This window comes from Lontra canadensis, unplaced genomic scaffold (assembly GCF_010015895.1).
Source record: "Lontra canadensis isolate GAN:19392208 unplaced genomic scaffold, GSC_riverotter_1.0 scaffold109, whole genome shotgun sequence".
Classification (NCBI taxonomy): Eukaryota; Metazoa; Chordata; class Mammalia; order Carnivora; family Mustelidae; genus Lontra; species Lontra canadensis.
The window spans coordinates 3,924,307-3,945,219 of record NW_022631103.1 but is presented as its reverse complement, the minus strand read 5'-3'; the positions used below and the strand labels follow the sequence as shown (position 1 = coordinate 3,945,219).

At 43.1% G+C, this 20,913-nt stretch overlaps 1 pseudogene; it reads right to left on the bottom strand.

Moving 5' to 3' along the window:
* Positions 1 to 20,913, bottom strand: part of LOC116856405 — a 197,528-nt pseudogene that overhangs the window by 76,149 nt on the left and 100,466 nt on the right.

Here is a 20,913-nt window from a genome sequence, read left to right as displayed (position 1 = left end):
AGCATTTATTATGTGTCAGGAACTGCATTGAATACTGTGGTCACAGCTGAGTATGACACAGTCTTCACCCTCAAAGAGTTCTCCAGTACAGTTTACAACTCAGCATGCTAAGTTCTAGGAGGGAAGCCTAGAGTCCCAAGGGAAGGCAGAGCAAGGCTGCTTAAGCAGGTCTCCTGTGCATTTGGGGGAAAAGGGAGCACTGCTGAGGAAGGACTTTGGCAGGTGATGCCTAAAGATAGTCCTGAAGGAAACATGTATTACAACTTTATAACAGAGAACTTGGGCTCTGGGCTGAGACCACGTTGAATCCCCCTCTGCCACACATTAGCTAAAACCTTGAGTAACATCTCCTGCAAGCTTGAATATAAGGCATTTTTTGCTCCCTCCTCCCCCACCACCCCCACCAAAAATCTCTCACACAGAAAAGAGGAAATGTCTTGGTCTGCTTAGCCTTCTAAAATACCATAGATTGGTAGCTTATAAACAACAGACAATTATTCTCACAGTTCTGGAGGCTGGAAGTCTGAGATCAAAGCACTAGCATATTGGGTGAGGGCCTTCTTCCCTCTTCTGGGTGGCAAACTTCTTTTTGTGCCCTCATATGACAGAAGGGGGTGGGGAGTTCTGTGGAGTCTCTTGCAACAACAGCACTAATCTCAGCCACAAGGATTCCACCTTCATGACCTAAGCGTCTCCCAGCACACCTACCTCTTAGTACCATCACACTGGGCATTAGAATTTTAAAATCATATTTTCATGGGACACATTCAGACCATAAGGGGGTAACTTTAAATTCAACTCCTTTTAAAATTAGTGCTTTATTTTGAACAAAAAAAATATGATACTAACTTGAAGTAATATCCATTAATTTGATGTATGATGCCTTTGAGAAAAGAAGACACTCGCCCTACTAGAAACTGGTAGAATCAGCATGGGCACTCTCTTCATAGCTTAGCTCTTAGCTACCAACCATATCATTCTTCTTGCCTCCCGGGTTCTCCCTGGTGCTTATTCCCCACACCGCAGCTAATTTCCAGATAGTACTTCTGATGCATAGGACTTGAGTTTCTTGTGGATTTTTGGCCCAGCCTGTAACTTTTGCTTCCCCAGGTATCCCCCAAAATCTCAGGCAAAGACTTCTTGACTCCAAATATCTGGTCCCTCTGTTGGTTGGCACTGGATTCAGACTTTTCTTGAGTCAGATATACCCCAGTCTGAGGATGTCTTTAGATCAATAGTTGCAGCCAACACTGAGGACTCCGCCTTTCTTCCCCCAGATGTGAGACCAGGCTGAGATGATCTGATCTGAAGAAGTATAGAGAGAGAGCTGGATTCAAACTCTACATAGCTGGGCTGGCTAACACTTGTATGAGTGATCACAGGTGATTCCCTTCTTCATGACACCATAGCCAGCATTTGACTCATTTCAAAACCCTTACAAATGGGAGCCAATAACTAAATAACTAAAGGAATTCCTGAACATTGCCCCTGTCCCCGAATTTCCTATTGGTTTTCCCACCTGCCCTTGTTCCTCAAGCCACCTTGGGTCTCTTCTCACACACTATTAGAATGTGATATGGGGGGGCATCTGGGTGGCACAGTGGGTTAGGGCCTCTGCCTTCGGCTCAGGTCATGATCCCAGGGTCCTGGGATCGAGCCCCGCATCGGGCTCTCTGCTCAGTGGGGAGCCTGCTTCCTCCTCTCTCTCTCTGCCTGCCTCTCTGCCTGCTTGTGGTCTGTCAAATAAATAAATTTTAAAAAAATCTTTAAAAAAAAAAAAAGAATGTGATATGGGGCTCAATCCAAGGCTAGTGGACCCCATTCCCAGACTGCAGTACTCTGTCTTACTTAACAGTATTGAGCTGTATTGAGAGCCTAATTTTCACTTTCCATGTTGCCCTGAGACCTAGAATGCATCACATGTAAAATATAGAAAAACAAGTAGAGGTTCTAGGAAGACCATAGAGGGAAAGGCAAGCAGAAGGCAGGAAAAGAGTCCTGGTCTGGGAGTCTAAAGACAGGAGTCGAAGTCCTAGTTCTGATGCTGACAAGCTGTGTGAACTTTTGACAAATGTTCCCCCCTACCCCTCTGTTTCTTTAGCAGTAAAAATCCAGAAGTTAGCTGGACTAGATCAGAGCTTTTCAAATGTTAATATGTATAGGAATCACCCGGGAATCTTTTAAAATGCAGATTTTGATTTATGCCGGTCAGGACTGCTCTGAGATTCTGCATTTCTAACCAGCTCTCAGGTGAAGCTCATTATGCTGAGTCACGGACCATAGTGGAGCTTCTAAAGTTCCCTCCTACTCCTGCAAGCTGTATACCTCACACTTTTTAGTGACAGGAATAATGTCTCCGATGGTTTTAAGTATGTATTTATACACATGTTTGTTAAACTATACAAATAATACAGGTGGCTAAAAATTTAAAACAATACAGAAATGTAAAAACACAGAATGTGGAAGTGCCCTAGTAATTCCACTCCCAAGAGAGAACCACTGTTAGTGGTGTATTTAAGCAACATGACCACCCACCAAAAGAGACACTCAGCTGCTCCTGCTCACTGAGCTTCCAGGACCTTTTGTGAAAGGAGTTTCTTCTCCAGCTTAAAGTCATTGCAACACCTCAGTGCACTGGGCGGCAAGGTAGTGAGTTTGTGCTTATAAAGTGGAGCAGTGGAATTCTTTCTGTTGTATTTGCAGATGGGGATTTAGAGTTTATGATGACTTTGGAAAGGGATCTTCACAGACTTAAGGGAGGGAGAAGGAAAACACAGAGGGTCAGAAATTTGGTCACCTGGGGCTTTCCAAATAGGGGCTTTCTCCTCCTTAATTTCTCTGTGGGGGCACTACCCAGATATTAGGGGGAAAGTTTGGCCTATGTTTTCCCTAGAAAATGCCCTGTGACATCAAAGAGTGACCTACTGGAACCCAAAAAGGTAAGAATTTCTTGAGCAATGCACTTAGGGCCAGTTGGTCCTGGTAATTGGAGCAGGTTCCTCTTGATCCAGGAGACCCAGAAGAGGGAAAATTTTTATCTTCTGTCCCCTTAAGCACACAAATGAGAAGGCCAGATGCAAACTCTGGCTTTGCTACCCTTTCAAGAGCCAACTCAAGAGACAAGATTTGCTGACTGCCCTCAGGACTCCATTCAACCTATACAAGATGGGTGTTCTTGGCTTGGTATCGCTCTCTTTCTTGTACAGTCTCTTCTCCTCTCCACATTCTTCAGGAGGGAGTCTTAATGCACTTACAGGAGCATTTTCCCCACTACCTTTTATAGGCTGTTCCTCCTTCCTGGAACATATCCCTGGTCCTTTCATCTCCTTACAGTCTTCACTGAACTTACTTCCCTCTTTTCTTTCCCCAAGTAGAGTAGGGGAAAGAGCTACTGGCATCTTATACCACTTCTATAATAATACTTCTTACACAGTATAATGAAATTTTTTGTTTCTGACATTAGACCAGAGGTACTTGAGGATAGATATCCTATTTACAGTTTTCTCTCCTTCCGCAGCATAAAGTGTACTCGCTAAATATTTGTTGAATGAGTGGAGGAAACTTAAGTCACTCAAGGAGAATTAAAGTGATAATTACTAAATATGCTTGCATTAGTTAATTTCTGATTAATTAAGGATTTAATAATAATGATAGGGTCATTGATTCATTTATTTTGTATACAAATTTTGAGAGGACAGTGTGATATAGTGAAAGACACTGGACTTGAGGTAGAGAGACCCAGGTCTACCATTTACATATTGTATGTGGTTTGGCAAGTGCTTGACTTTTCTGGGCGCCATTATCTCGAACAGGCAAATAACGATTCCTATCATTTTCTTAAGATTAAATGAGATAACAGGCTCGAAAAAAAAAAAAACTGTAGTGAGAGATCCAAATGTCAGCACTTCTTATAGGAGCATTTAAGGAAATTAAAGATACCAAGTGACTGCCACCAGTGTTGAGCATGGCTCCATGTACAAGCTATAAAGATTTTGTCTCTTGGATTCTACTCCTTCCCCCTCCACCACTTCAGTACCCTGTTTTGAGACCCTGGGCTGGGACTCTACAAACCAAATGCCTCCTTTGCCAGCAGCTTCCTTTCAGGCTCTGCAGATAGGGGATGCTAGAGGGACTGTCAGACCAGTAGAGGAAGAGACTTCCTCCATCCTGTTTGCTTCCTGTTCCTGTCCTGTCACCCCTGCCTTGTTTCTTCACCAGGCAGCAGCAGTTACCTCCAGTTGGATCCAGTTGGCAGTTTCCAGTACTTGGAGAACCTCATTACCTCCCCTCAGAGACATCAGCACTAGCTGCTGGCAGTCAGAGGCCTGGGTTGCAGCCCTACAGAGCTCCTCCTCCAAGCTCAGAGACCTCAGCACCAGCTGAGCAACTCCACCTGGGGTTCAGTCCTGGGGCCCCCAAGTTTCTACATTTTAATATTCCAACCTCTTCCTTTGGAACATGAGAGACCTTTAGCCAGAGGAACCTAGCTAACCCACACCCAGATTTCTGAACATAGAATTGCAATCATAAATGTGTAGTTTGGTGCTACTAAGTTTTGAGGTAACTTGTTATACAGCAATTGGTGACTAATAAAGTTCCTTTGATTGAGAAGCTATAGAAGGACAAAAGGAAACATTTTTCCAACTTAATTTCCTGAGTCAGTGAATATGGAAAACTGGACTAAGAATCAGCAGTTATACATTGCATTCAATTGAATATTCATTTAGTTCCTATTACTTCATTTCTTCTAAACCTTAGTTTCCTTCTCTTTGTGAAAAGTGTGCTGGTGGAGAGGGAACCAGGACAAAAAGAACTGAACTACATCTTCTAAAAAACTTTCTAGCTCTAATTTCCGGCAGGGATACCCTGGGCTAGATATTAGAGGAATAGAAAATAGGTTTCAAATTCTAGATCTCATTTTTATTAAGACACTTATGAGTTGAGTTGATAAAACCTGGATAAAGTTTAGTAACCCAAGACTAAGTAGGATTCTTATGTGCAAATTGTGTACTTATCAGAGTAAATTAACTTGCTTAACAGACAGGCAGGGACAATCAGGGCTTTAATATTATAAAAGCTCATTTCTGGGCATGTGGAGCAGGGAGGGACTCACTCTACATACTCATTCAAGAACTAGAGCTCAGGCTCCTCCTGTCTTCTGGGTCTGCCTCTTCCAGGTGACTTCAGTGATCAGCTGGGAAAGAGAACAGCTGATGATGTGAGAAGTTTTTATGTCTAGCCCCGGAAGCACCTCACTTTTTTTCCCATACTCTGTAAAACTAGAAGTTAGTCATGTGGAATCATGGAACTGCAAGGAATGCTGGGAAATGTAGTCAGCTATGTGCCCAGGAGGAAAAGGAAGAAATGCCTGCTATTAATGAGACCAACTCTTGTTGAATTCAGTAGAAAAGAAATAGACTGGAATGGTATTTGCATAGTTAATGCTACCAAGTAGAGTTTACTGGTTGTGTCCTGCGGAAAGGCAACTGGATGAGGGAGAGTGAAGGATGTGTTCAGCTTAGCAGAAGGTTTTCTTCTTTCTAATATTCTACTGAAAGAAGTATGCCTTTCAAATTCATGCAAAGGCTAGTGACACTGTGCCTAGCTCAGAGAATTGATGGGAAGGCAAAAAGGATGAGACTTGGAAATAAGAAGAGAGCCCAACGCTGATTTAAAAAATGGTCCAATTAGGATATTGCTACTGACCCAGTCATCAGTGGACATTCACTGCCATGCTGACAGTCCCAGCTGGAAACTCACTATTTCCCTGGAGACTTTCCAAAGCACTGCATCGGAAGGCTTCCTTGGGTTCTCGAAGCAAAACATTTCACACACAGAGATACTGCTCCAGCTCATATACTGCATGACATAGAAGGCTGTCAGTTATAAATGGGGCTCAAGGCAGACAGACTTTCTCAGGAGATTCAGGGTGTGGTGTGCTCAGCACTGCCCTTAGAGCACCTATCTGTCAGATGATAGGATGTTGGAGGAAACAGGGTAGGAAAAACTTCACTATGAATCTTATGGCATACTCCAGTGCAAGAATCACAATGCAGAGATTCTGTTCCTTCAGGTATCACACATCTGCAGCAGAGAATTGAACAAGTAGGTCATCAATCTAAATTTGGTTTAAAAAAAAAAAAAATGGGAGCCACAAAGTGAAATTACCAGAAATGACAAAAACAAGAAACAGCATGCCTACCACAGTCCAAATTATCCAGGAAATGGTTTAACCACTCCTGGTACATATTAACACAAGGCATTTGGTTTACTTGGAGACAGAACATTGAGCACGTAGTAGGTGTTCAAATAACGAGTTAAGAACCGCCTTAGTGGAGTGGACATTTTTTTGAGTTAGCAAGTATCAGAAAATTCTTCTTAAATTGGAATAGGAGCATGACTTTGTCCCCAGGAAGAAAGACATTTCCTTCTGTCATCCAAGACAGCTAGAATGGGGCTTACCAGCATACTTTCCACACCATGGTGCATGTAAGGACAGAACCCTTGGTTAAATGGCATGAAGGGTAGAGCCCAGATGACACTGCTTATGAATGAAGCTCCTAGGCCCTGCCCACTGTCTCCAAGATGGTATCTGACTGGTTGGGAAGCTGTGCACTAGACCATGATAAACTGACCTACCCTGGCCCGTTCAGATGTTTCAGCCCTAGACATGAAATCTTGAGGGAATGATGACTAGGTACAGGGTCAACTGGAGATCATCACCACTACTAAGTATCCGTGGTAGATGCAAAATGCAGCAATTTGTCTTTTACTTTGTTAAGACTATCCCCACATGTCCTGAGGCACTGGATGCCTGAAAACGTCACTAAAGTAACAGGTCCCTGAACTTCTCTGTATGGTGGATCTCCCTTCCTCTGGAGTGCAAGTGTCTAAATAGGACCTCCTGCATACCAGCCACTGGTTGTCCATTTTATCCAATCAACATGATGTGATTGATGGAATGCACCTGTGTCCCGGTCTCCAATTCTCACAGGTTGTATTACAACAGAGGCCAGCGAAGGTGACATAGTCTTAAAAAAAAATGAATATTATCCATCCAATGTGAATGCAAATTGTTTCTGATCCTGTTTTTAAATTGAAATGGAAAAGAATGCTTTCCCCAAACCAGGGGTAGCTACCATATCCCTAAAGTCTTACTAATCAGTTCTTGAAGGGATACTATGTCTGGCCCGGCCACAGGAGGAAGGGCTCCTTTGACTTTGTTAAGTGTGCAATAGTCTTCAATCTCCAGGATCTATCAGTTTTTTGCAGGGACTACGCTGATAAATTACATGGGACCACTGCTCCTGCAATTTTTAAGTGTTTAATGGGGAGACTAATCTCCCACTCCCCCAGGATGTGATTATTTTTGATTTACTTTCTTGGCTGGGCTGGAGGGCAGTTTCAGAGTTTTTCTCTTTGCCTCCCTGCCATGATAACCCTTACCTCACAATCTAAGGATCTAATGTGGAATTACTCCAGTTGCCAAATATATAAATTCCAATTATATACTTGTGAACTGAGAAAATCACTATTGGGTGGGTCCAGGAGCCCAGCGGGCTTACTCTGAGCCAGACTTTAGCCAGAATTTTATTTATTGCCTGTCTCCTGTGGCAGGACTAACTAAACAACTTGCAGAGCCCAGAGCAAAATGGAAATGCAGGGCCTCTTATTCAAAAAGTAGGAAAAAAGTGCCATTAAAAGTACATATAAAGATTTTTCTTTCTTCTGTGGGCTCTCTCTTAATTTGTTATAGAATTTTTATTTTCTATTTAATGTAAGTAAAAATGATAATTGTAAATTATTAGAATGAATTTTACCATTCATCATGCCCACTTTAAATGCAATAATCAGAATATCCAACTTGTATGCAGAAGCACCACAATTACACATTTGTATTTCATGGCTTGTCCCTAAGGGTGCCTCAAGATGGCCAAAAGACGCAAAGTTAAGACAGATTCAGGAAGGTTGGAAAGAGAGAAAGTGATCCCCCAGATACAGCCAACTGATGGAACACTCCTGAGTGTGGAGATAGTTGTAGGGTGAGTGCAAACTCAGCCTCGCAAAGGAGAGTACACATTCCCTCACTCTGGTTCTGTGGCTGCAAGGTTCCCTCTCACTGGCTACTGAACAGTCCTGACCTCAGGCAGGGTATAAGGGCATTGAGCTAGGCATCTTAACTTCCCAAGGCCCACTATCCCAGCTCATGGTAGATAGGTAGCCTCCAAAGATATTTAAACCTCTGCCTCAGAACATAGTTGGTACCAGGATCAAGGTGAACAAGACTCTTGCCTTCATCAAGACATAGTCTCTGGCCTTTCACCCACCAGGTATACTGTAGCACTGTTAGTCAAAGGCAGGGACAGCAGCTTCTATGACCTGCCTCAAGATGCTGTGGGATGTTTGAGCCCAGCCCACCCTCTGCCCACACCCAGGTCCCTCCCAGGCCTGAAAACAGCAGTGACTAAAGGGTAACTGGGTAGGTCCAGGAGCACCAACAAGCAGGGAAACAGGTGACAGAGAACCCATCTTTTGGAAGCAGTGAGAATGGGGTCATGCTGAGGTCCATTGTCCACGGGGCTTTACTTATAAAACAATATCAAAGAGGAAAATATATTAAGAGTTTCAAGACAGCAATCACAGAACATAGAACCCCTTGTGCAGGCCCTTCCAAGTATGGGGCTTTGTATGGCAGCCCTGGTCACAAGGCCAGTCCAAGAAATTGAACCTGCCTATAGGCTCCCACTCTAATAAGACACTGCGATAAGACTTTAGATCTCCCTGTGTCTGATAGTGCTCCAAATGTCTGGATATTCCCCCTTTCCTCAGAGGACAGTCATCCAAGTCTGTGGTCACAAGTCTATTTAGGAAGGCATTAGATAAAGCATCACAATATATACCTGTCATAGTGTTGCAGGATTTTTCCTCCTAAGGACCCAGCCATCTCTTCAACTAGTGGGTTCTAAAACTGAAAACTGGCTCAGGTGTGGGAACTGAACAAGGACCATGACTTTTATTAAGGTGACTGCCCTCAGACTCCTGCCCTCCATTTTTGTTTTTCTTGATAATGGATATTAAGCATCACCTTTGTTGACCAACAATCTATTTTTGCCTCTAGGAACATCATGTGCAATTAATCATATCCTCCTCCCTGTGGGTCAGACTCCTTTGTTCACATCTCTGACCTTGCTGGTTATCCAGTAATTGTGGTTTCCTGGCTTTGTGTTGTTAGTACCACCACCTGACCTCCATTACTTGGGTGGATGAATGGTGGGGAGAACCGTCATCCCTCATGGTTATTAAAGAGCCCATCTCTGTGATGACCTCTGACCTACCGAAGAGGCTACCACTGAACTTCTTAGTGATGCTGTGTTTCTCTCACCAATGCATCCTTGGTGGCCTTGGAGAATGGTGTGTCTTCTGCTCAGTCTTCTTATATTAATGCCAGCGAATGACAGCCTGCCTCACCCCTCAGTCTTTTTACACCTTCCAGTCCATGTACCAGGGCAATTCAGGCACTCCCCTGAGCGTTGGCCATTGTTTTTTTCAGTAGTGAGTTTGTGTCATCCTAGGGGTCCCTCATGGAATGTTAAATCCTGTGTCCCAAGTCAATGAATTCTTGCTCAGTCAGTCAGTATGGTTTCCTTGATTCACTATCTTCAAAACCCAATCTTGGGGTAGTCCCGGGCTCCTGTTGATATATAACAGCTAATTCTTGTAAGTCTTCAAGTGTGTAGTCGTTTTCCTCCCATACTAAGATCAGCAAGTCTCCAGGTGGGTTTACCTCTGTATATTAGATTGGGAGCCAGCAGAGTCTGTACGCTCAGGGACACCCACAGTTCACGGTCCCACATTTTCATACCAGGACCCTGTCCTTCAGAATAACAGACCCACCTTGACTGGAGCTTCTTAATTCTCAGGGCTTCAGCATATTCTTGAGTCGTTGCCTTTTAGCCACAGGTGATGTGAGGGCCTCTGTGGAAGCTGCCACATAGGCCTGATGACGCTCACACTTAGCCATTAACTGATGTTAAATGCCTTCACTGTCTCACTATTCTTCTGCAGAGTGTTAATACAATTTAGTAGCAAACAGCCAACTCCCTCTTTTAGGCATCGTTCCCCCATATATTTTTTTAAATGTTTATATCATTGAATTTGCTATAGTATCCCCCTCTACCAGGATATTTTCCAAGGTCACCACTAATGAAATATTTATTTTATTTTTTTATTTTTTCAGTGTTCTAAGATTCATTGTTTATGTGCCACACCCAGTGCTCCATGCAATACATGCCCTCCTTAATATCCACCACCAGGCTCACCTCCCCTCTAAAACCCTCGGTTTGTTTCTCAAAGTCCACAGTCTCTCATGGTTCATCTCCCCCACCAATTTCCCCCAATTTACTTTTCCTTTCCTTCTCCTAATGTCCTCTATGTTATTCTTTATGGTCCACAAGTAGATGAAACTGTATAATAATTGATTTCTCTGCTTCACTTATTTCTTTCAGCATAATCTCCTCCAGTCCCATCCACGTTGATACAAAGGTTGGGTATTCATCCTTTCTAATGGAGGCATAATATTCCATTGTATATTTGGACCACATCTTCTTTATCCATTCATCTGTTGAAGGGCATCTTAGCTCTTTCCACAGTTTGGCAATTATGGACATTGCTGCTATGAACATTAGGGTACATATGGCCCTTATTTTCACTACATCTGTATCTTTGGGTAAATACCCAGTAGTGCAATTGCAGGGTCACAAGGTAGCTCTATTTTTAATTTTTTGAGGAATCTCCACACTGTTTTCCAAAGTGGCTGCACCAACTTGGATTCCCACCAATAGTGTAAGAGGGTTCCAAACATCACTGGCATTTTTCAAAGTGCTGGATCAAACAATCCTAAAATTTGTATGGAACCAGAAAAGACCCCGAATCACTAAGGAAATGCTGAAAAAGAAAGCCAAAGCTGGGGAGGATCATGTTGCCTGATTTCAAGCTTTATTACAAAGCTGTGATCACCAAGACAGCATGATACTGACACAAAAACAAACATGTAGACCAATGGAACAGAGTAGAGAGGCCAGATTTGGACCCTCAACTCTATGGTCAAATAATCTTCGACAAAGCAGGAGAATATATACTGTGGAAAAAAGACAGTCTCTTCAATAAATGGTGCTGGAAAAATTGGGCAGCCATGTAAAGAAGAATGAAACTGGAATATTCTCTTATAAAATACACAGAGATAAACTCAAAATGGATGAAAGACCTAATGTGAGACAGGAATCCATCAAAATCCTAGAGAAGAACATAGGTAGTAACCTCTTTGACATTGGTCACAGCAACTTCTTTCAAGACACATCTCCAAAGGCAAGGGAAACAAAAGCAAAAATGAATTTTTGGGACTTCATAAAGATCAAAAGCTTCTGCACAGCAAAAAACAAAACAAAACAAAACAGTCAACAAAACAAAGAGGCAACCCATGGAATGGGAGAAGCTATTCGCTAATGACACTACAGACAAAGGGCTTATACCCAAGATCTATAAAGAACTCCTCAAACTCAACACCCAAAAAACAGATAATCATGTCAGAAAATGGGCATAAGACATGAACAGACACTTCTCCAATGAAGGCATACAAATGGCTAACAGACACATGAAAAAATGTTCATCATCATTAGCCATCAGGGAGATTCAAATCAAAACCACATTGAGATACCACCTTACACCAGTTAGAATGGCAAAGATTAACAAGACAGGAAACAACAAATGTTGGAGAGGATATGGAGAAAAGGGAACCCTCTTACACTGATGAAATCTTTTTAATTGAGCCACCACCATGTTCTGGGGACCATCTGTCTCACCTTGCTATCGTGACTATGCCCCCTTCATCTACTGTGTGGTGGATGAGCCAGTCTCAAATCCCTATCTTACTGATTGTTTTTTAAATCACTCTCAGCACCATTTATGTTATTCTGGGTCCTCTGAGGAGCAGACACAAGGTGTGTATAAATGTGTGAGAAAATTATTATGAAAAAGACTGTAAGAGAAAATGGGAGAAAGGAAGCCAGGAAAGCCTGGGGGACTGTTAAACTCCATTGCTGGTCTGACCCTGAGAAAGAGGGCATTAAGGAAGGAAAGTCATGTGGAAGTGTCTTAGACTACAGTGAAGTCCCAAGGGAGGTTGGGCAAAATTATTGACAGTTGTGAACCCGTGGTGCTCATCAGAGGAATCCCCATCTCCTAGCAACCAGCCTGTCCTGTTCCTGGTGTGTTCAGTTTTTGGCCAGGAGTGCCCTTGGGAGCATGACTCAGGTGCTACTGAAGTGAAGGTCTCTATGCTCCATGCAGTCGATGGTCTGAGTAGCTCATTTTCCATGTCCACTACAGCTGCAGACAACTAGAGTGCTATAAATCATAGCTGGACTCAAGGAGTTTTAGAATCAAGCCTCATCCAACATTCCAAAGAGTGAATGGTGAAAAGCCTACTAGATTCTTGTGTATTATTCATGCAAAGGTGAGCCCTGTCTCCACGATATTTCAGCAACCTACATATTTTTTAAAACATTAGTTTTATCAGTTAGAACAGTCTCTAAAATCTATTTGGTAACTAACAAAACTGTTGGAGATAAAAGTAACTGAAATGTTGTCTCGGGAATATGGCCTCCTGCCATTGATGAAATGCTAGTTAAATTCCCATGGAGTGTGCTTTCCTATGTAGGACAACTGGACATCCCAGGGTGTAGAACAAAATACACTAACATAGATTTACAGAACTCACTGAATCTACATTGAATCATATTAAAGCAAACTGGAGATATAATAAGATGATACTCCTATATGGCAAAATTAATAAGGTGGATCAAAAATTACTGAAATCCTAGAAACTTTGAGCTAATCCACACACAGCCCTTAGAACCCTACTATGAAAGGTAGACATTATTATTAAAATATCTCAACATATTACAATATGATAGTCCTGTGGTATTATGGAAAGAAGACTTAGATGGTATGGGACAACCAGGATTTCCTCATTTCTCTTTGCCAGGATATGAATAGAAGCAGGCAGAGGATAAAGCTGATGATGTCTGTGTTAGGAAAAAAGGGTATGCATATCCAGGGTGTGTTTGAGCAGGTTGCTAACATAGGTGAATCCTGGGAGGGAAGGCTACACCCCGACTCTGTGCACAGGTGTGTCATGGGTGGAGAGCTGGGGAAACACCGATCCATTCAGGTGGAACTTGTGATTGATCAATATCTGTCTGTCAACATAACAATGAATATTTACACAGGGCTTTGAAATTTATAAAGCCTTTTCCCACAGTTCATTGTCTCATTTAATCCTGATAACCCTACAAAGTAAGGAGTATTTTGTCCCCATTTTCCAGATGAAGAAATATATGACTCAGAGATTAAGTGAGCTTCCTACAGTGCATATAGTCATTCATGGTGAAGCCTGAACTGGAACCCCATTCTCCTGCTTCCCAGAGCCATGCTCACCTATCAGTTGCCACCACTAGTCAATCGAGGGTAGATACGTAATTAGGATACATTCTGTGCTTCTGAAGAGCTCTTCCCTACAAGAATATTTGGCCCTGCTGGGAATTCTAAGAAGATAGAGAAAATGTATATATTATGACCTTTCTCCTGGGAGAGTTTATACTCCTAAAGTTTTGGGGGGGCCAGGGAGAAGTTGGGGGGACAATTTTAGATTTATGGAGAAGTTGCAAAGATGGTATAGAGATTCCCATACACCCTTCACCAAGCTTCCCCTGATGTTAACATCTTATGTAACTGGGTATATATATCAATCCTAAGAAATTAACATGGTACATTATATTAACTAGTCCACAGACATGACTTGGATTTCCCATCTTTCCACCTGTGTCCTTGTTTCTACTGCAGAATCTAATCTACATTACCACAATGCAGTCACCTGTGGCTCCTGACGCTCCTCTGATCTGTGAGAGTTTCTCTATATTTATTTGTGTTTCGTGACCTTGACCTTGATACTGCTCAGGTATTTTAAGGAATGTCCTTCAATTTTTGTTTGTCTGATGTTTCTCTTATGGTTATACTGCTGTTTTGGATTTTGGGGAAGAATACACGGAGATGTTGCTGTCTCATTGCTTCACATCAGTGAATGAACCATATCAACATAACTTATCACCGGTAATGTTAACCTTGAGGACTCGGCTTAGGTATTGTCTGCCAGGTTTCACTACTGTAAAGCTATTCTTTTTCCCTTCCTAGACTTTATTTATTAAGAGTGAGGGAGTCACTGTCTAACTCATACTCAAGGGCAGGGAATAAGTTCAACCTCTGGGAAAAAGGAATGTGAAGGAATTTAGGACATATGCTAAAACCACCACAGTAATTAATACATACTTGAGAGATGGTATAATTTAAGACTACACAAGTATTTTGTTCCTCCTGAAGGTTTCATCTGTTAACTTAAGCATTCATCAGCAGATTTTACCTGAGGTAATTATTGTTGATTATTACAATTATTACAGTTAATATTTTGTTGCTTAAATTGTAATAGCCTTGGCCATTGGGAGGTCTTCTCAGGTTGGCTTCTGTGTCCTTTTAACATGTTCCCATCTTTTCTGTTGTCGTTTTGAACACTTGCTTCATTCATTCATTCATTCATTCAATCATGCATGCCACTATAAGATATTACAGGTTCATTTTGTATTTCTTCAAGATCTCTCTTATTGGAGAATGGTTTTTAGAAACCTGGACACATAAGTTGTACTTATTGCTATCAGAGTGTCACTGCTTCTGGGCCCTCTCAGTGGACACAGCCAGGAAAAGGATGCATGTCCACTAGCCTACACAGACCCATGTCTCTACTCACGTGCATCTCATTGATTGGACTGGGATTTCTACTGATAAAACCAACTCCAACCCAGCACCATGGACTGCATCCTAACACATCACTGTTGCTCATTTGTTATTTCCTCCTACAACCATGAGAAACCTCAGAGGGATGATCTTGCAAGCTGTGCAAAGATTCTACAACCATACGGATGTGGAACTGCCTCTGAGTGGAAGAAACAGGAAGTACAACAAGAGACCACAGAACCCATCTGTGGGACTATAGGCAACGCTATTGTGTAGGACAGATTTGCCCAAACTGCAGAATATTTGGAGGGTGTTAAAAAGTATTTTGGGGGAAAAAATCCACATTTAATGGAAAATACTGACGTTTCTATATTCCTCTGTGTCCTGTTCTTCTATTCCCTCCTGTTGCCAGAGCAGCCCCAAGTAAATAGCAGGGTCTTCTTTCCATGCCCTGGATTAGAATTCCATCTGGTGTGACTCCATTTTATAGGTCAGAGTACCTGAAGCTCAGAGAGGGAGAGACCTCACCTAAAACCCTACAGCAAGTCAGCAGCAGAGCCAGAAGAGTCTGGTCTCCCAGCTCCTAGGCCAACGCTCTTCCAAATAGTAGAACACGGTAGAAGTGGGAGAAGTCCATTGCAGATGTGGAGTACAGACCCCCGTGCTTCATTTTGATAAGGGTCTTCAACTGCCATGATAAAAATGGACACTCTTTATTGAGGGCTACTTCTGTGTCAGGCACTAGGTTAAGCCCCAATATCTCCTTAAACAACCCTATGAGGCAGGTATTACAATGCCCATTTGCAGATTAGCAAACTGAAAATGAAGTTCATAAACTAGCCCAAGATCACAAGTAGTACTGGGATCCAAGCCTGGACCTTCGGGGTAACCACCAAGCTGCTGTTTCCAAGCTCTTGACTTGTTCCTGGGCTGTGGGAGTCACCTCAGCCCTCCCCCAAGAGGGAGTTGTGTCTTCATCTTTGCTGGGGGCTAAGCAAGCACTGGCCTGGCAAAGGCTAGTTATGATAGTATAGACAAAAGTGCCTTGCAAAGAGGTGAGGAAAGCACGGAGAAGCTGTGGAAACATGCTGGCCTCCTGCTCACTCCTCTCTCTCACGCTCATACACACACACACACACACACACACACACACAATCACACACACTACCCTTCCTTCCTGATGTGACTCCTCCACCCTCACTTTCTCAGACCCAGCCATCTTCAGCTCTGGCCAGTTCTGTACACTTAGCAGATCATTGGCAAAAACCAATCTTAGGCATTGTATTACTATGTACAGAGCACAAGCTTAAGAGTCAAAAAGGTCTGGGTTCTAATGCTCCATCTGTTCTCTATAAACTGCCCCTCCAAGGAAGTTGTGTGACCTAGAAAAGTTGCTCAAACTTTTTCAGTGGGCTGATATACCTGGCTATAATGTTGGAGTCAATAGAAAATGTACCTTGAGTTCCTCTGTTTATCTCCTTTTATCCTGCCCCCAGTCCAAGCCACTGACATTTTTGCTGAGATTATTGTAAGAGCCTGCTGACTGTCCTTCTTGTCCTCTCTCTTGTTCCCTTTCAAAATTGCTAAATTATACCTAGGAATAATCTTTTAAAAACGTGAATCTGATCATCTAGGGGTTCCTGCCACTCCCCCCAATATTATCATCAACAAACAAACCTCAAGGATTCCTCATTGCACTTGGGACAAAACCCCACATCCTCATCACGGAAGGGCCTCTGTGATACAGCCTGTCCATCCCTCCACCGCTCCTCAGCCTCTTCCACAACCCCACTCTCTTTTGTCATTTGCTCCTAAGCAGGGGCTCTTTCCTGACCCAAGGGCTTCCTGCCTGCCCTTCTAGTGGCAGGGTACCCCCTGCCCCCTCTTCTTGCCTGGCAAATGCCTACTCACTCTTGAAATCTCAGCTTACGTTCCTAAGAGAGGCCTTCCATGCATGTTTTGTTTAGACCCAACCCTCCCCCTTTCATTGTTTCATGTCACTAGTTCTCTTCCTTTGTAGCTCTTAGCATGATTTATAATCATGCATCTGATTGTATAATTCCTTATTTAATGTCTCTCCCCTCCATAAGTGGAGACCAAAGAGTGTTTCTCCTGTTCCTTTCTGATTATCCCTCTGGTCATTCACAGTACCTGGGACATAATAGGCGCTCAAGAAATCCATGGTGAGGGGCACCCAGGTGGCTCAGTGGGTTAAACCTCTGCTTTCAGCTCAGGTCATGATCTCAGGGTCCTGGGATCAAGCCCCAAGCCCTGCTCTCTGCTCAGTAGTGAGCCTGCTTCCCCCTCTCTCTCTGCCTGCCTCTCTGCCTACTTGTGATCTCTGTCAAATGAATAAATAAAATCTTTTTATTTTTAAATTAAAAAAAAAAAAAAAAGGAAATCCATGGTGAGGGAGACCTGGGTGGCTCAGTCAGTAAAGCGTCTGCCTTCAGCTCAGGTCATTATCCTAGGGTCCTGGGATCAAGGCCCACATTGGACTCCCTGCTTAGTGGGGAGCCTGCTTCTCCCTCTGCCTGTTGTTCCCCCTGCTTGTGCTCACTCACTCTCTCACTCTTGCTCTCTGTGACAAATAAATAAATAAAATCTTGAAAAAAAAAAAAAAAAAAGAAATCCATGGTGTAGGAAGGTATGATGAAGGCTGAGGGTAAAGCACATATATTGAACATGTAGTAGACTTCTGACAGATCTCTGTAGCTGTGTCCCTTCTCTTCCTCTCCTGGTGGATGCTGTCAGAGTGCCTTCTCAGGAGGGGTGTTGTCCCTCCCATACCCCCAATTCCCCAGCACTGGGGAGAGTCCCCAACCAGACCCCATGAGGCTGGCTGGGCATAAAATCCCTGAGGCTGTGGAGCCAGGCTGGGCAGGGCCAGTGGTAGGCCTTGCCACCCCAGAGAGCAGGGAGTAGGGCAGGGCTGCTGGAAGTGGGCCCCTTGGGTCTTCATCAGGCTCAAACCCTCCCTGTCCTTTCTTTCCCTACTGCAGAGAGTAGTTTTGCCCTGGCCAATGCCAATTGGGCTGCTCCTTGTTTTGTTGTACACGCTGCTAGGCAACTGGCCTGTTTTTGCTTATTTACCTCCCCTGGGCCGTTTCACAACACTTTGTAATGGGCCCTGCTCTCTCTGGTGCACATCTGGTTTGGATTTAGCCTGTCAGAGCCCCCTCCGCAAAGAGAGCCAGGACTTTCCCCAGCAGTCACCAGGATGGACCCCCAGGCTCTGGCTGTGCAGGAGTCCTTGGTTGGACCACACCAGCCGGGATGCCTTCCACTTGCCCAGCCCTGATCCTCCTCTCCACCCTGAACCTCTTACTTCTTTTTGTCAACAGTGTGCACATTTCAAAGCCTGAAGGTGGGGAAACTTTGAAAAGGAAAAAGACTGATGAGGGTCAAGAAATAGTAGAACAAAGGGCCAGAAGTTTAGAGAGAATGAAGTATGAGCCCTCAGCCCAGCACTGTTCTCCCCTCACCCACAGAGAGGGGTTCCCTTTCCCAAGGGGACACAGGGAAACAGGCACAGACCCAAGACCAGGTTCTTGGCATCTCTCTCCTTTACTGGGGAGACTTCCCATGAAAACCACCTTAGGGATAGAGTGGGTTAAACTGGATGTTCTTAGGTTAGAATGATTTAGTAGGTTTATTGCTCTCCCCATCATACTCCAAAATTCTGGTGTGATTTCTATAAAGGACCAATAGAGAATCAGAGGTTTGGTAGATGTCATTTTATAGAGAGAGAATGAAAGTTTCCAATTTCCTCACCCTACAGAGAACATACTGGTCAAAGCAGGGCAGGGTCAGGGATTAGAGAATGAAGTAGGGATGGGGAAAAAACGCAAAGCACCTTTCTTGCTTTCCCATTCCCTATTGTTTTGGCAAATTCATCACACTCAGAGTAAAACCCAAGGTTCTGACAATGGCTTATAAGGCTCTATAAGACCAAGCTCTTTGACCTCTGTGACCTCATTTTTGCCTCTCCTCTTTGTATATTCAGCCCCAGTAATTTATGTCAAGAAAGAAGAAGAAGGCTTACTTGGTGCAGAAGCAACCAGCACCTGGGCATAGATCAATGAGCAGAGCAAAGATGGGTTTCCCCACTCACTTCCTCCATTATCTGGCCCCACTGGACAGAGAACAAAATGCTTCAATTGCACAAAACATACAAACTGCTTATTTTTCTCCATAGCACTCATTTGTCCCTGACACATGGTTATATTACTTATTTATACTTTGTCTTTTCTTGTCAGAATGTAAATTCCTTGAGGGCAGGGTGTTTTTTCCATTTGTTATTATGTCTTTGAACCTAGAACAGTTTTGCTTGAAAATTGTACTCAATAAGGATTTGTTGAATGAATGAATGAGTAAATGAAGTCTGTCTTTCCTCCCAGCATGTTCAGCTCAACTGGGGGTGTTTTCTTATTTTGATGTCTCACCTATAAAATAAAATGCTGTCCTATCGTCTATCACAAACACCCTTGTGTCTCTGTTCTACTCACCATGATCCTATCATTTCTGAACTGTTGGATCACATGGTGTGCCTCCGCTTGGAATGACCCTCCCAGTCCAACTCTGAATCTCCTGGTGGGATTTCACCTGGTAGCTTTTGATGCCAGGATGGACCTCTTGATAGCTCTGCATACCTCCCTGTGGTTTGCCATAATGGTGATTACTTGTCAAGCGGCTCCACATTGATTAATTAATGAGGGATAAGGGACCAGATGACCAACTGGGTAGCAACTGAATTGTAGCCAGTGGTCTCTGTCCTCAGGTTTTCTGTTGATTCTTTTTTTAGGTTACTTTGTCACTTGTTGACCTTAGGGTATGAACCTCTTGTACAAGAATGCAGACTGATACACAAAATAAAACTCTGGATTTATTTTTTTTCTCCTCGATTCTTTGTCTTTCCCAGTTACCAAAAGTGAATGGAAACACCACCTATTTCTTAAGTTTCTTGAGGCAAGAACCTGGGACTTAGCCATTGATTGAGACTGGGTCCACCATCCACCATCCCTAAGCCATAGGTGAGTCCTATAAAGTCTACTCCATAACACACTTGAGATGCATCTTCTACTTTCCCCCTCCATTGTTCTACCCTATTCCAGACAACAGCATTCTTGCCTGCACATCTGGCTCTTTATTTTCACTCTCTATTCTCCAGCAAGTGCTCAGAATCAGGTTTATTTGTTTGGAGTGAGGGAGAGAGGGAGAGAGAGAGAGAGTACAGGTGGGGGCGCAGAGGGTCAGAGAGACAGAGAGAGAGAGAGAGAATGAATCTTAAGCAGACTCCACAGTGCAGCTCAGTCTTGCAACCCTGAGATCATGACCTGAGCCAAAATTAGGAGTTGGATGCTTAACTGACTGAGCCACCCACTGCCCCTAGAATCAGGTTTTAAAACAAAAATTAGATCATGTTTTGTGCCAGTACCATGCTGTCTTGGTGATCACAGCTTTGTAGTAAAGCTTGAAATCAGGCAACATAATGCCCCCAGTTTTGTTTTTCTTTTTCAACATTTTCTTAGCAATTTGGGGTCTTTTCTGATTCTATACAAATTTTAGGATTGTTTGTTCCAGAACTTTGAAAAATGCCAGTGGAATTTTGATCAGGATGGCATTGAAAGTATAGATTACTCTAGGTAGTATAGACATGAGGCAGGAATCTATCAAAATCCTAGAGGAAAGCATAGGCAGTAACCTCTTTGACATTGGCCACAGCAACTTCTTTCAAGATATGTCTCCAAAGGCAAAGGAAACAAAAGTGAAAATGAACTTTTGGGATTTCACCAAGATCAAAAGCTTCTTCACAGCAAAAATACCAGTCAACAAAACAAAGAGGCAACCCACAGAATGGGAGAAGATATTTGTAAATGACACTAAAGAACTCCTCAAACTCAACACTCAAAAAACATTATCAGGTCAAAAAATGGGCATAAGACTTGAACAGACACTTCTCCAAAGAAGACACATAAATGGCTAACAGACACATGAAAAAATTGTTCATCATCATTAGCCATCAGAGAGATTAAAATCAAAACCACATTGAGATACTACCTTACACCAGTT